The following is a 13,030-nucleotide window of genomic DNA, read 5'->3' on the forward strand; positions in this document are numbered from 1 at the left end:
TGCCCAAGAAACTTGCCATGGTGTCTCATCCCTGCCTCATGTTATATCACCCACAGCCTTCTAACATCACACAGGGAGGGAAATTTGCTTTTAATTGATTGTTAACCTACCCGTGTCCCTCTGTGTGCCTTTTATTTACATTAGCAGTCTGAAAGAGCAAAGTATTCCCCTTCACATTTCACTCTGCTGGAGAAACGGGTTTGCTGTCATCACTCCTCATAAGCACAGCCTGAGACCCGCTTTCCTAAACTCTCCCTTCCACCATTTGTCTTTACTACCTCATAGCTGTCAGCTTTTCTTCTAGCTGCTACTATGAAATGAGCACAGGGTCGTTTTGGCCAAAAACCACTCAAGAATCAAGAAGTAGAGGAGGAGGGGAGCAATTACTGATCATCGAAAGGAAAACTGGAGAAAGCTGGGAATGTATCCTTGATTGAGGGTTGCAAGCCTCAGCCTCCAGATCGAAAATCACCATTAATCTTACCCAATAATACATTGAAGGGAATTGTACACAAGCATTTATCCCAGCATCACCAAGGTTCCCTAATCCTTCTGCCACAAAGAAACCTCTTCTCTTCTGAAATCATTTGATATGTGGAGAAACCCTAAAGTGGCATTCAGTTCTCTTATTGCAACAGCTGTATTAAACAAAGATTGACAGTGCTCTATGACTCCCCTATCCACCAAACTTTCCTTACACAAGTTATTTCATCTGTGCTGCCTCAGTTTCCCCACATGTAAAATGGACATAGTGGGAGCTTCTGGTCTGACAGTGGAAGATGTGTCTGAGGAGAAACTGAGTTTTCTAAGAGCTGGTTGATTTTCTTTCCCCAGCTGAATGGGCACTCAAACATAGAGAGAGTCAGGTGAGAAACATTCCCAAGAACCTGGGAGAAGTAAATAGCCCAAATTACTACAGAGAGACTCTTGTTTGACCACCCCATGAAAAACCAGCATGTCATGTTCAGGCTCTTTCTGTTCAAGTGATAGATGTTTTAATAGATAATCGGAAAAATACATTTATTTTCCCCAAAGAAAGAAACCTTCTGCAGAAAAGGCCACTATATTTTAATGTCACTGCAACTTCCACTTGGGCCAGAAAGCCTAAACATTTCTTTCCAGGTCTTTGGTTTCCCAGAAGGTGGGTTTTTTTTCTAATGGCTAGTGAAAATTCAGACAATTGTGTCAAATACTGCAGGGATTTCAGAATGAAAGAAGAGGTCCATCAGGACAAGAACGAGAAGGCAAAGAGAATGCACCTTCCTTCACCCTGTTGAAGCCTCTTGGCATCCTGCTCAGCAATTTACCCCCATTTTGGGGATGCAGAGAGAGTCCAAGGAAAACTTGAAGAAGGAAGAGGGCTGAATTGTCACTTTTTTGGTGAAGTCCTAGGTAAGAATAGCCCACCAGATGGGTGCTGGTTCACTACACAGTTAGATATAATCAGTACAACACCCACTCTGTGGTCTGAGTGGGAACCAGCAGGCACTGGTGGTGGTCCAGATTGTCACCTGGGTGCTGCTGGGTGCTGTCACCCACCTGTCTGGCACCAACTCCGTGCCCTTCTCGGGGGAGCTGCCATCCACCACCCCAGCGGGCCAAGCAGCAACCCTAAGCTGGGTCTGCACGCCAGGGCGGCCAGCGCGGAGCCAGGCTGTCCCCTCACTCCCCTCCCACCTCCCCCTCGCCGGCCGCCAGGACTTTGTGTCCTAAAAGCTCATTCTTTCCATAGCGTAAAAAATAAACCAGCATGTGCTCCTCTCCAACGCCGCCCGTCTCCACAACGGCCCCGGGCGGGTTGTTGTTGTCGTTCGGCTCTGCCTCTCCTTAAATAACAGAATTATAGCGGGTCTAATCCTGCAAAGTGCTGAGTAACAGCTCGTTCCCAATAAATTAAGCAGGCACTCAGCGCCGCAGCCTGATATTTGTATCCATGTCCTCCCGGATTATCAGTCTCTCCTCCTCGCTCTCTGCCCGGCCCCTCGGGGAGCAATTATCTGTGAATGAGAACAGAATAACTCTTTTAGCAGAAGGTTTCCACACTCGCGCACAAGGAGCGCTCTGAATGGATTTATCATGCTTGCTAAAAAGGGAGGTGGTAAAAAATTCCCCCCCTTCTCTCTTTTTTTATCCTATATTTTAAGGAGAAATCCCTGAAGCGGCAGCCGTTCCCCGGTGGCTCCACACACCAGGGGAAAAAAAAAAAAAGAGGAAAAAAAATAGAAAAAAAAATTGGATATAGTAAAACTTTTTAAGGGAGGCATGAATCGGTTCTTCAGAAAAACAAGGCAGCGGTGCCAACTGGAAATGTTTGCTTTGGGGGTGAGTTAGATGGCTGGCGTCAGCCAGGGCTAAAGACATGCCAGCGGAATGCAATATTGGGGAAGCAGCAGGTCACTCAATCACTGGCAATTTGCCCAGGAGCAACTGGATGCCTTCAGATTTTTTTTTCCTTGTGTGTGCATGTTGCCTTTTTTTTTTTTTTTTTTTTTTTTTCGCTCGGCAAACAGAGCCCCAGCAGTTTTGAGGCTGCGGAGCTGGAGAATGGTGTTTCTGAAAGGCACGTTCCTGCAGGAATACCCCCGTGGGTCTGCTCGGCTGCACAGCCGTGACATCTGGCAGAAGTGGTTGCGTTGGGATGGATGAGGCTGAATCCTGCCGGCTGCTGCCTCCTCGCACAAGGCAGCAGATGCAGCACAGTGCCAAGGCAGTGGGCAGCCCCGGGGAGGGGATGGGGCAGGAAGATGGGACAGCAGCACCTCCAAAAATACCCTCCAGCAAACTAGAATACTTTTTTTCCTCCAGTAACAAGTATCAAACACTATAAAAGAGATTTGTGTTTATATTTTGGGGAAGCAGTGGATTTTCTTCAAGGTCAATATGCTTTATGGGAGTGGAGAAATTAGGTAAAAGACAAAAAGAAAAATTTCCCCTAATGAACAATGTCCATTAACTCCCCACAGCACAGGAGGAGGCAAAAACCCAACAGGCATTTTTGTCTGCACATCTGTAGTTTTTCATTGCTGTATCATTTGTGCAGAGTGCCAGGCTGCACACAAAGCCCAAATAAGCCAGGGAGGGAAAGTGTCTCAGCAGGAGAGGCTCTAAACGAGGTGGTGGCCTGACTTGCAGCAACTAGCAGCATTAGGGATCTGCCTTTTTCACTAACATGGGAAATAAGTGTTCAGTCAGCAGATGAATGCAGTGCAGTCACCAGTGTATGATGGGCTGATGTCGACCACGGCAGCTCTCCAGAGGTAAAAAGGAGCAGTAAAATTGCCCTCATTTTTGCCTTCTCCATCCATATGAATAAAACCCAATGTGTGAGAGGGAGGGCACCTCTTGTGAAAGCAAACCCAAAGACCAAGTTTTACCTGAGACTCCAAACTTGCAGGGCTCAATCCCACTCTGAAGCATTGTCACAGTTAAACAGCAGCAGCCACCCATCTTCTACCACAATGTCACCACTCCACAGGGCAAAGCCACCCAAGGAAAGTGACGCTGCAGAAGGAGGAGAGGCGAACTACTGCAAAGACAAATCTTATCAATCAAATAAATTGGAGAGAAAGTACAGACGCTTGGAGGCAAACCACAGCTATGGCCAGCAGGTAGGGATCCCTGAGGGCTTTCTTAAGCAGGGTCTGAACCTGTGCTCTTCTGACGTCTCCTGACCTGGCAGCTGCCCTTGCACTGTTGTGCCATGGTGCCCAGTGACACAGCCATCAGCTCACCCAAGTCCAAAGACCATCAGGCTTTGAACGGCAATGTCAGCTCAGGACACAATGCCCACCTGAAATGCAGCTTTTTTCCCCCACTTCTGGTTTCCAGAGTCATTGGTCAGGCAAAAATGGTTTTAAATTGATCACTCTTGTCTCTCCATAAACACCTTTCTTTTTACATCTTCATCCTGGTTTTGGATCTTGATCCAGCTCTGGGGGAGAATGAACTAAAATGTCCTCAGCATTCAAGCCTCCATCACTCTCCTTTTTTGCACCCCTTTTCATCTTATTAAGATTTATACTTGGAACAAGAGCTTGTCATTAGATCACTGGACCAAGGCTTTATTTAAAACAGATTGCATTCCCATGTCAGTCACCAGTTTCTTGCGTGATCTTGAGAAGAATCCCCTTTCCCCAGATCCTGCTACTGTAAAATGGATATTGTAACTTTTTCTTTTCCTTGCTGTGTTTTTTTTTAGTCTTAAGAAAGAGACAGTCTCACCCAAAGTGTATGCACAGCAAAACAGTGACAATTATTTGGTTTCATTGTAAAGTACCTTTAACCATTATTTAACAAAACACACAAGTTCCTGACAATGTCTTGGAGAAAAAAAAACATTTCACCAACTTCTTTTCCACATGATTAATCCTTGTAAAAAGTATCATACTGGCATGTCCAGCCCATACAACTGCTCTAGGTGCTGTAGTTGTCCATTCAACCTTGTCATTTAATTGCCTGCAAGTGCCTCCTTCTTCCCAGGAACACCCTCAGTGTGGTCCAAGGGAGCATTGATGGGCAGTGAGGAAGCAAAGTGAGGACACACTCAATCAGCCCAAAAGATAAATGTCACAGTGAGTTCTTCCACCCAACCCTGTGCTCCAAGGCTGCAGATCAAGCCAGGGTAGCCAACAAAGATGGGCAGGACTGAGCCCTTTGCTTCTCCTGCCTCAGTGCTATTGTGTAACTTGGGGAAATCAGTTTAGTTTCCTATACCTCAGTTTCCCCATCTGGAACACGGAAATAATTATCTTGGCTTCTTTTTAAAGGCCTTTCAGATGAACAGCCCTTTTAAAGAGGTAAGTTGTATTATAAGCAACGGACTCTCATGTCTGCCAAGAACCAAAAGTGATATGAGGGAGATGAAATTCAGGCCACCTCATCAGCAAAGCATGTTGACCTGGCTTTCAAGACAAGGTTAGGGCTCTTGGAGAGAGCCCATTCCTTTTTGGGACGGAAAGGAGTGGACATAGACCCAGCACATGCTTTCCTATTATTAGTCATTTGTATCCATGTATTGCTGCAAGTGTGTACAGCCCTCAACAACCCACCAAAGCCTAAAGGGCACAGCCTAAAGTCATCTAACCCAGCAGCTCGACCTCGCAGTGGGGGCTGAGGAGAAGCTGCCAGGTAATTTCCCCACGATGGCTTGGGCAGGATGGATGCAACCAGTCCCCACCAAGGCTGCAAGTCCCAGCACCTCCATGAGGCTCTCAGTAGGACTGGAGAGGGGACAAGAGCAGGCAGAGGGACCTGCCTGGGGACCAACTGGAGAGCACGGCATCTCTAGAGGACCAGGTGGGTGACTCACATTTGGCTGGGGGAAGGACGCTGGAAGCAGGCGTGGTGCAGGCGCAGGCGAGGTTCATGAGGACCTCACAAACAGGACTGGAGGCACGACCGAGAGCTGCTTTGCACGACAGGGCCAAATCCGTCCCTGGCACGGCTCCCCTCCAGCCGCCCCGGTGTGTTTGTGTAAGGATCCAGCCCTGGCCGCGCTGGGAGGCACCGGCTGCGCGGGGCTGGCATGCCAGCCTGGAGGCCCAGACACAAGGACAGTGCCAGATGCCGGGCATATTTTGTCAGCTGCGCGGGCTGCGGGCTGTCACACGGGGCTGGCTGTGCACCTGCGCGACCCCGAGCCGCCCGGCTATGAACAGCCGGCCGCAGCGCTCTGATGCCGGATCGCTGACCGCCCCGTCCGCGGGCACAGGGATGAACCAGCCTCCCCGCTGGTAACCCTGGGGCTCTGCTGCAGCCGGGACTGATGCAAGTGCTAATGCACCCGATGCTTGCTCCTCGTCGGGAGTCGGTGTGTGAGGCCAGCCCGGCTCCACCGCCTCCGGCGGCCCCCGATCATGGGATGCCCAGTGCTCCTGGTGCTCCTGGTCCAGCCCCTTGAGCTGATGGGGCTCTAAAGGTCTCCTGATGCAATTGCTGAATGTTTGGGATCCTCCAAGCAAAGATGAGACCAGCACAAATTTCTGAGAGAAGAGCTAACACAGGGACAACTAACATGAGATGTGAAATGTGTTTAGTACCCAAAGGCAAGAGCTGCAGCAGGCACTGAGTATTTGGGGGCTAAAACCATCTCAGACATGGGGGATAGTATCCGACGGGGCCAGGGAAGGAGGCATTGCTGGAGAAAGCTGCATTTACCTATTTTACCACCCCCTCCACAGCAACTTGAGCACCAGCCCCAAGCAATCCTTGCGCATCCAGAGAAAAGTCCTACCATGTCCAGCCCCTTTGCAGGAAACATGCAATGGGCTATGGCCTTCACATTCTCTCTCTCTCCTTTCACTGCTGACCCAAAATAAGAGCAATCTGACTAATTAACAGAGCTAATTAACATCAGGACGAAACGTCCAACATGGACTGCAGACTCTTAGGAAATAGATTTTGGTGCCTTGAGACATAGAAAAATGATTTCCCAAGCATCATGTGCACAGCATAGACGGCTATGTGACTTTTCCTCTTTTTCCTCATCAGTTCTTGGTTCTTGCATAAAGATGATTTTTAATGCCAAAGCATTGTGCTTCATCTCTCTTTATTTCAGGCCACAGGCTCACCACATTTTGGACTGGTTGCAACTCATCTGGTTTCACTAATACATCTAATATAATATTTATAACTAGCTAAGGGCTGATCATATGACGGGTGTAATCCATAAGTCATGTGCCAGTTGTGGTTATGCTACACCTCAAGCCATTTTTCTGTGTTTCAGTGTCTATAGCCTGCTGGGGTATTTCTATGCTTTGTCGCTGTTGTAGCTTTCCACCTTTGCAGGCTGGCATTAAAGAAAGCTGTCTCAGTAATTGAGAGAAAAAGAATCACTCTGTTTCCACCCAAAAATGGGACATGAGAGAATCAACCAAAGCCTTTGCTTGCCATCATCTTTGGATTTTCTGAAGGAACTTGTGCTTAGGAAAGTTGTTGAATCTAAACAAAATTATCTTCTCAACAAGTTCCTCCTTCTCATTGCCAGAAGGATCATTTAACAGAAAGCAAAACCAGGTCTGACAGCTTTAGCTCACCCATAGCCAGCTGTGGCAGCCCAGCTTCATCTTCAGTGGACACAGAACATTTCCTGGCAGACCATCAGGTGCCAGAGAGGAAAGAGCCTCTGCATTACACGGGGAATTCCTCTTTGCATGCAGATACTTCCTTCTTGTTCTTTCTGTCCTTCTTACCCTACGTTGCCAGGGTGGGCAAGTGGGAGAAATCTCTGGAGAGATGCTCAGACACATCAAGAGTTGTTCTTGGCCTCTCCCAAATAGCACTTTATAAAAGACCTTGAAGAAATTTTGGGTGAGACCATATTTGAGGGGGAAAAAAACTAAATAAACAAACAAAACCCACTTTTTCCTTAGTTTTGAAAAGAATGAATATCATTAGTGTTAAGCCACTGGCACCAGGCTAGGATCTGGCCCCGTGTGGCTGCAGAGGCAGAAGGAGAGTGAATTCTCCCTTTCCACGGGTGCTTACAGTTGGCCACAGCCTGTAAAAGCAAATGATTTAATGATTCATTCTGGCAAGCAGGGAAGGATGACTTCAGGTTTGAGCTTCCCACATCACTTCTAGCTGTTCCCCCCAGAGATCCAACACGTCAGTGGCCAAGACGATTGCACAAGGCAGAGCCAAGAGGTGCTGCCTTCTCAGCCTCTGGAGCAGCAGCACAAAGGAGGGTCCCTCCGTGGCACGTGGGAATTCAACAGCAAAACAGAGGCTGTGCACCCACCCCAAGAGAAACTAAACCTCTCCTTTTTATGCAGAGCCTTTCAGCAGCAACAGCCTCTACCCCATGGGTCAGTTTATCCAGAACAGCTCTGATTAAGAAGCTCTTCACTGCTTGGATCTCTTCACAGTGGGAAAATCCAAAATCAACTGATGGAAAACAGGATAGTTCCTCCTGCAGAGGGAGCGGGATTGTTTGTGGAACCAAATGATCAAACAATGACCCTGAGTACTTCAAATGTGCCATGCCTGGAGACACGTACCCCACGCTGTGGGCACCGGGCGCAGTGTCAGCGCTGGGTTGGGACCCCATGGCCTACCCTGAGGGGCAGTTCTGTGGGGCTGGAAGTGTTTGAAGCAGCAGAGGTGACAGGGAAAAGGAGCAGTCATTCTCTCAGGTAAATCTCAACAGTAAACCTCAAGGTTGAAGGCCCAGCTCCCACAAGGAGCCCTTGAAGGAACATAGAATCCTGAATTGCCCCAGGATTTGTGACTGAGCAGTCCCAAATAACACTTCCAGCATCATATGAGGATGTGCAAAACACTTCTGTCTGTTGCAGAACTGGCTTTCCCCTTACCCACAGACACCACATGGCCTTGCACCTTACACAAATCCTTCTCTCCAAAGAGAAAGATACTCTCAAATTCCTTCAGTGTCGACCTTGCCAAACGAATTTTCTGGTTCATCCAGCCCTCATGGGATTTGGCACTGAAGAGGGTGAGTTGGCTGAGCATCAGCAGCAGCAAGCATCTGGAGTTTAAGACAGAAGAGCAAGGCAAATTGTGGAGACCCATCAAGTCTCCACCATCAAGAATAGGACTCAACCAACTTCTCCAAGAGCCTTCATGAGTGAAAATATTTCACACTAAAGGCAGTCATATGTTTAACATGTATGTATGATTTCAGCTCTGACAAGTTTTAGGAGCTTGTCAGAAATTATTATTAGAGGCTTCGTCCATGTCCTGTTTTTCTTCAGTCTCTCCCATGGCAGGCAGTGAAGTTTTGTGACAGACAGGACCCAACTAAGAGTTTCCAGTATTCATACAGAGCTTGACACCTCAAAATTACATTCTTCGGGCTCTTCTCCATCTGGAAGACTGAATGGACTACAGTTGGTCTGAAAATTGAGTTTTCTTCTCTCACAGAAATTCTGGCTTTTACTTAAAATAAATAGAAACTGCTAAAAATAAACTTTCTGCTTCTAGATATACAACTTCAGTAAACATCTGAAATTTCATGTTGAAAACAGACACTTCTCAAGGAAAAGAATTGCTTAATCCATAAAGGCATTTTCTGACAGAAAACATTTGAGAGGAAAACATTTTGGAGCAGTCCTGGAAATGCTCTTTTGCAGTGCACATTACCTATTATAAATATCTTTTGGAACACTGACATCTGGACCTTTAAACAGAGAAATCTTTTTTACCCTCCCTTCCAGGTAAGCTCAGCAATAGATCCTCATAATGACTCTATGCTTTGCTCCCATCCCATTTCCACCTTGATTGTGACCAGGTTTGATACTTATCATGATATATCTGCAGATTGTAAAGCAAATTACTATCTCAGGAATGTATCAGGGGCTCTGAATGTCATTAGGAGCAATCAGTAGCAGGAAAATGGTTTTAAGTTAAGGCGAATGTGAAAATTAAAGAGCCTCAATGTCTTGTTTGACTGTGCATCATGTTTGGTTCTGCTCAAAGGTGGGTGGAAAGCACAGGAATAAAAATGTCGACATGAAAACTGGAGTCCGGTCCACAGCACATATTTCACTAGGCTCCTGTTTCAGGGCAGCTAAGGTTGGCTTTCTGATCAGCTCAGCCCCAGTATCACAAAGAGAAACATTATCAACTCTTTCTGGTGTGCTAATATCCAATTTATTTCTCAGCAGTGCAATTTCCTGCCTGCTCTTTGAACAGCTATCAAAGGACAAGACACCAGATCATGGCAGACATTCTTCTAGTGCTGACATCTGCTAAACTAGTCAGTCTGTTCCTATACAGCCCACTCAGTGCATCCTAAAATATTTTATAAGCCACCAGTGGAACAGAGAATGGTAATGTGGGTCTCTGACCTTTAGTTGAGCCACCTTGATGTTCAGTACAGATGGGGAATCACACTTCAGCAGCCAGAATTTCTGGGTCCATTCAGTTTAGGGTTTCTGTGTTACCTCCAAACCCAATAAAAACCACTTAATGCCATCTGGCACTTAATATCCTTCACTGTTTTTCATCTGAGAGCACTGGCAAATCTGCTTATGAGGCTTAATCCAAAAGCCTCTGAAGACCAATGGAAAGATAGTTTTGGATCATGCCTAAAAGTGCAAGACTTATTTAGAAAACTGCTTTCTACAGCTTTGCTGGAAGGTGTTCCTCCTTTGAACAAGCACTCAACCAGCAGCGAACACATTCCAACAAAACATCTGGACACCTAGGAAAAGGTTGGTCTCATTACATTTAGAGAAGCCCAGAAATATCACTGATAAGCTATTACTCAAACTCATATGTGTTAGCTCTGTTGCTATTTTTGCTTTGGGTGACACCACTGATACCATGAATATCAACGTGTTTCACAAACATAGGCAAGTACAGCGAGGGACTACTCACAGCCCATTTTCAGAGTTGGAACCTGAAGTCTCTGTGTCACTGTCTCTCATGTCCTCTCTGGCTGTATCCCAAAATATTTCCCATACCAGTGCTGATTTCTGCCTCAGTTTTGAGGTCTGAAGCCAGGGGGGGAAAAAAAAGGAGTGCCTAAGCACCTGTGACTTTTCTTGAAGGTTTGATTGCAGGTTTGCCTCAACCAGTCACTGTTCAACGAGTTCTTTTCATTGCCTTCTGCTCCTCACCACCCTTCTGGGTTGTGATTGTACCTACTGAGTATGACCTCTCCTATCCCTGATTCACATCTCCCTGACTTCATTCCCATTCCATCTGTCCTTGTCCTGGGTCCTCCTCTGTGTCATTGCTCTTCCCAATCTTCAACTTAATGCCAGGCTAAACTTTTATTTTCTTCTTGAAAGAGTTCCTAGATATATTTTGGCCAAATTTCTGGCCTGTTATCTCGCTTTTCCAGACCACTGGATTCTTCAAATTCGTATCCATTGACCACATTTGTTCTCATTCACTTCTTTTGAGTGAATGCCCAATCCTGGCCACCTTGCTGAGACCCTCAGTCTAATTTCTCTTTCCCTGTATTTTTTTGGTACGTGTTCACCAGGGCCCTGATCAGTATAGAAGTGAGAAGTTCACCGACCAAACTGTCAGAAAGTTGATAATGCCCACAGAGTATGCATTTATGTGCTGTGAAACATGTTAGGATGCCAAAGTGGAGAAACTGTATTGCAGAACTGCCTTGAATTTTTGGCTGGTGTTGTATTTTATATCATATTAAATGTAGGAAGACATTTACTGACTAGTACTAACCCAAGTCCTGCATTAAACTGATGTATTGGTTACCAGTCACATCTTTCATATTTTAAGTAATTGAGCTTTTTCCTCTACTTTCAGGATGCTGACAGGCAGTAACACAAAACTGAGGAGTTGTACTGAAAGGAAGTTGAAAGGGAAAGTTAGGAGTCAAATGGTTTCAGGACTCACAGACTTTATTTAAACAGTACCTGAATGTTGGTAGAGTGAACAACAGAATAAAGACTATCAGAAGCAAAGTATGGGAATGAAGTGTTCAAAAATGGAATATGGAAGAAACATGCACACAGGTAAGCCAATGTTAAAAGTCAATATAAATCTATTAAAAAACCTTCTGAAGAGCAATTTTCTAAACCCCTGAAAGTTAATAACAAAAGCTGCCTCAAACACTTCCAAAGCAAGTAGTTTTCCAGACAGCTGTTCAGACTGATAGATGATCAATATGTGATAGATGAGCACTCAAGACACATTATCTCATGATAGCAAAGTCAAATAAATACTGAGCATGCACCCCACACTGCAGCCTTTCCTTCCCAAGAACACATCTGAAGAGATACCTCAAACTGAAGCGTCAGTAGAAAAGGTTTTCAAACAAACTGATAAAGTGAATAAGACCAACCTGCAAGACCAGACAGCATTCACCCAAGAGCTCTATGGAAATCCAAAGAGGAAATTGCTGAATGGTTATCCATGGTGCAGAGCCAGCCTGCTGTTTAAATCAGCCTATGCCCAAAGAATAGAAGCAGTAAAGGTGATGCAAAATGAAAAAGTTTCCAGACAAGCGTGATTCTGTGTAAGGCAAACTGATAAACATTCCACAAAAGAACATTAGACACACCAGAGAGGAAGGTGTAATGGGGAAGAGTCAAGTGTTGTATCTGCAGGAGGAAGTCATGTCTCACAAATCAAGTTCTTCGGGGGTGTCACTGAAGGGATGGTGATGTGAGTGATACCATTCACTTGGCTTTACAAATGTGAGAACCTATGAAAAATTTCAGTGTAAGAGCTGCTCTGGATGGTTTTCTAAAAATGAGAACTTAGTGCTCTGTGGGAATTAAAAAAGCAAAGAGAAAATTAAAAACTAGTAGGAAAAGACTTCAGAGCAATATCACAAATTTTTGCACACAGCTCCAACGTGCCAATCTCATACAGGATAGAGCAGAACTACAAAAAGGCAAGAAAGGGCAACAAGACCCCAGAGGAACAGTTTCCAGACAAGAAGAGCCAGAATGAAGGCTAAAACCCTTCATCTTGGGAGAAAAAAACATCAGAGGGGATCTGAGAGAGGCCTGTGAAGTCACGAGTTCCGTGCAGAAGGTGAACAGGAAATAATTGTGCACCATTTCTCAAAACTTCAAGGGCCAGGCAGACACTAACTAATGAAATTATGAGACAGCAAGTTAAGAACAGAAAAAAAGGACATTTCTCTCACAAATGAGTTATGGGACTGTCATGGGCACTAAAAATTACAAATTAGTACAAATGGGCTTAAAACAGTAGTGGTGGGTAGCTCCAGCAGGGCTGTTACACATCACAATCCAAACTCAACCTCAGGAGATCCCTTAGCTGCTGACTGCCAGAAGCTGGAATGATGTATCACAGGTAGCACCACTCTGCACTCCATGTGCTTCTTACTTTTTTTTTTTTCAGTTTCTTACAATCTTGCTATTTTATGATTTCAAGATAAGTCATAGCAGCATGACCCTGGACTCCGTGTCCTTACTCATTAACATGCCTCCAAAGAAATGTATCTCAATATGAAGTTCAAACTGAACCAGAGACAAGGTGCTACATGAAATTTTGTGGAAAAATACCAAGTTGCACTATTGATATACTCTAATAATAAATTCAGCCCTTCTGATGAATGATT

Source organism: Corvus cornix, chromosome 4 (genome assembly GCF_000738735.6).
Source record: "Corvus cornix cornix isolate S_Up_H32 chromosome 4, ASM73873v5, whole genome shotgun sequence".
NCBI lineage: Eukaryota > Metazoa > Chordata > Aves > Passeriformes > Corvidae > Corvus > Corvus cornix.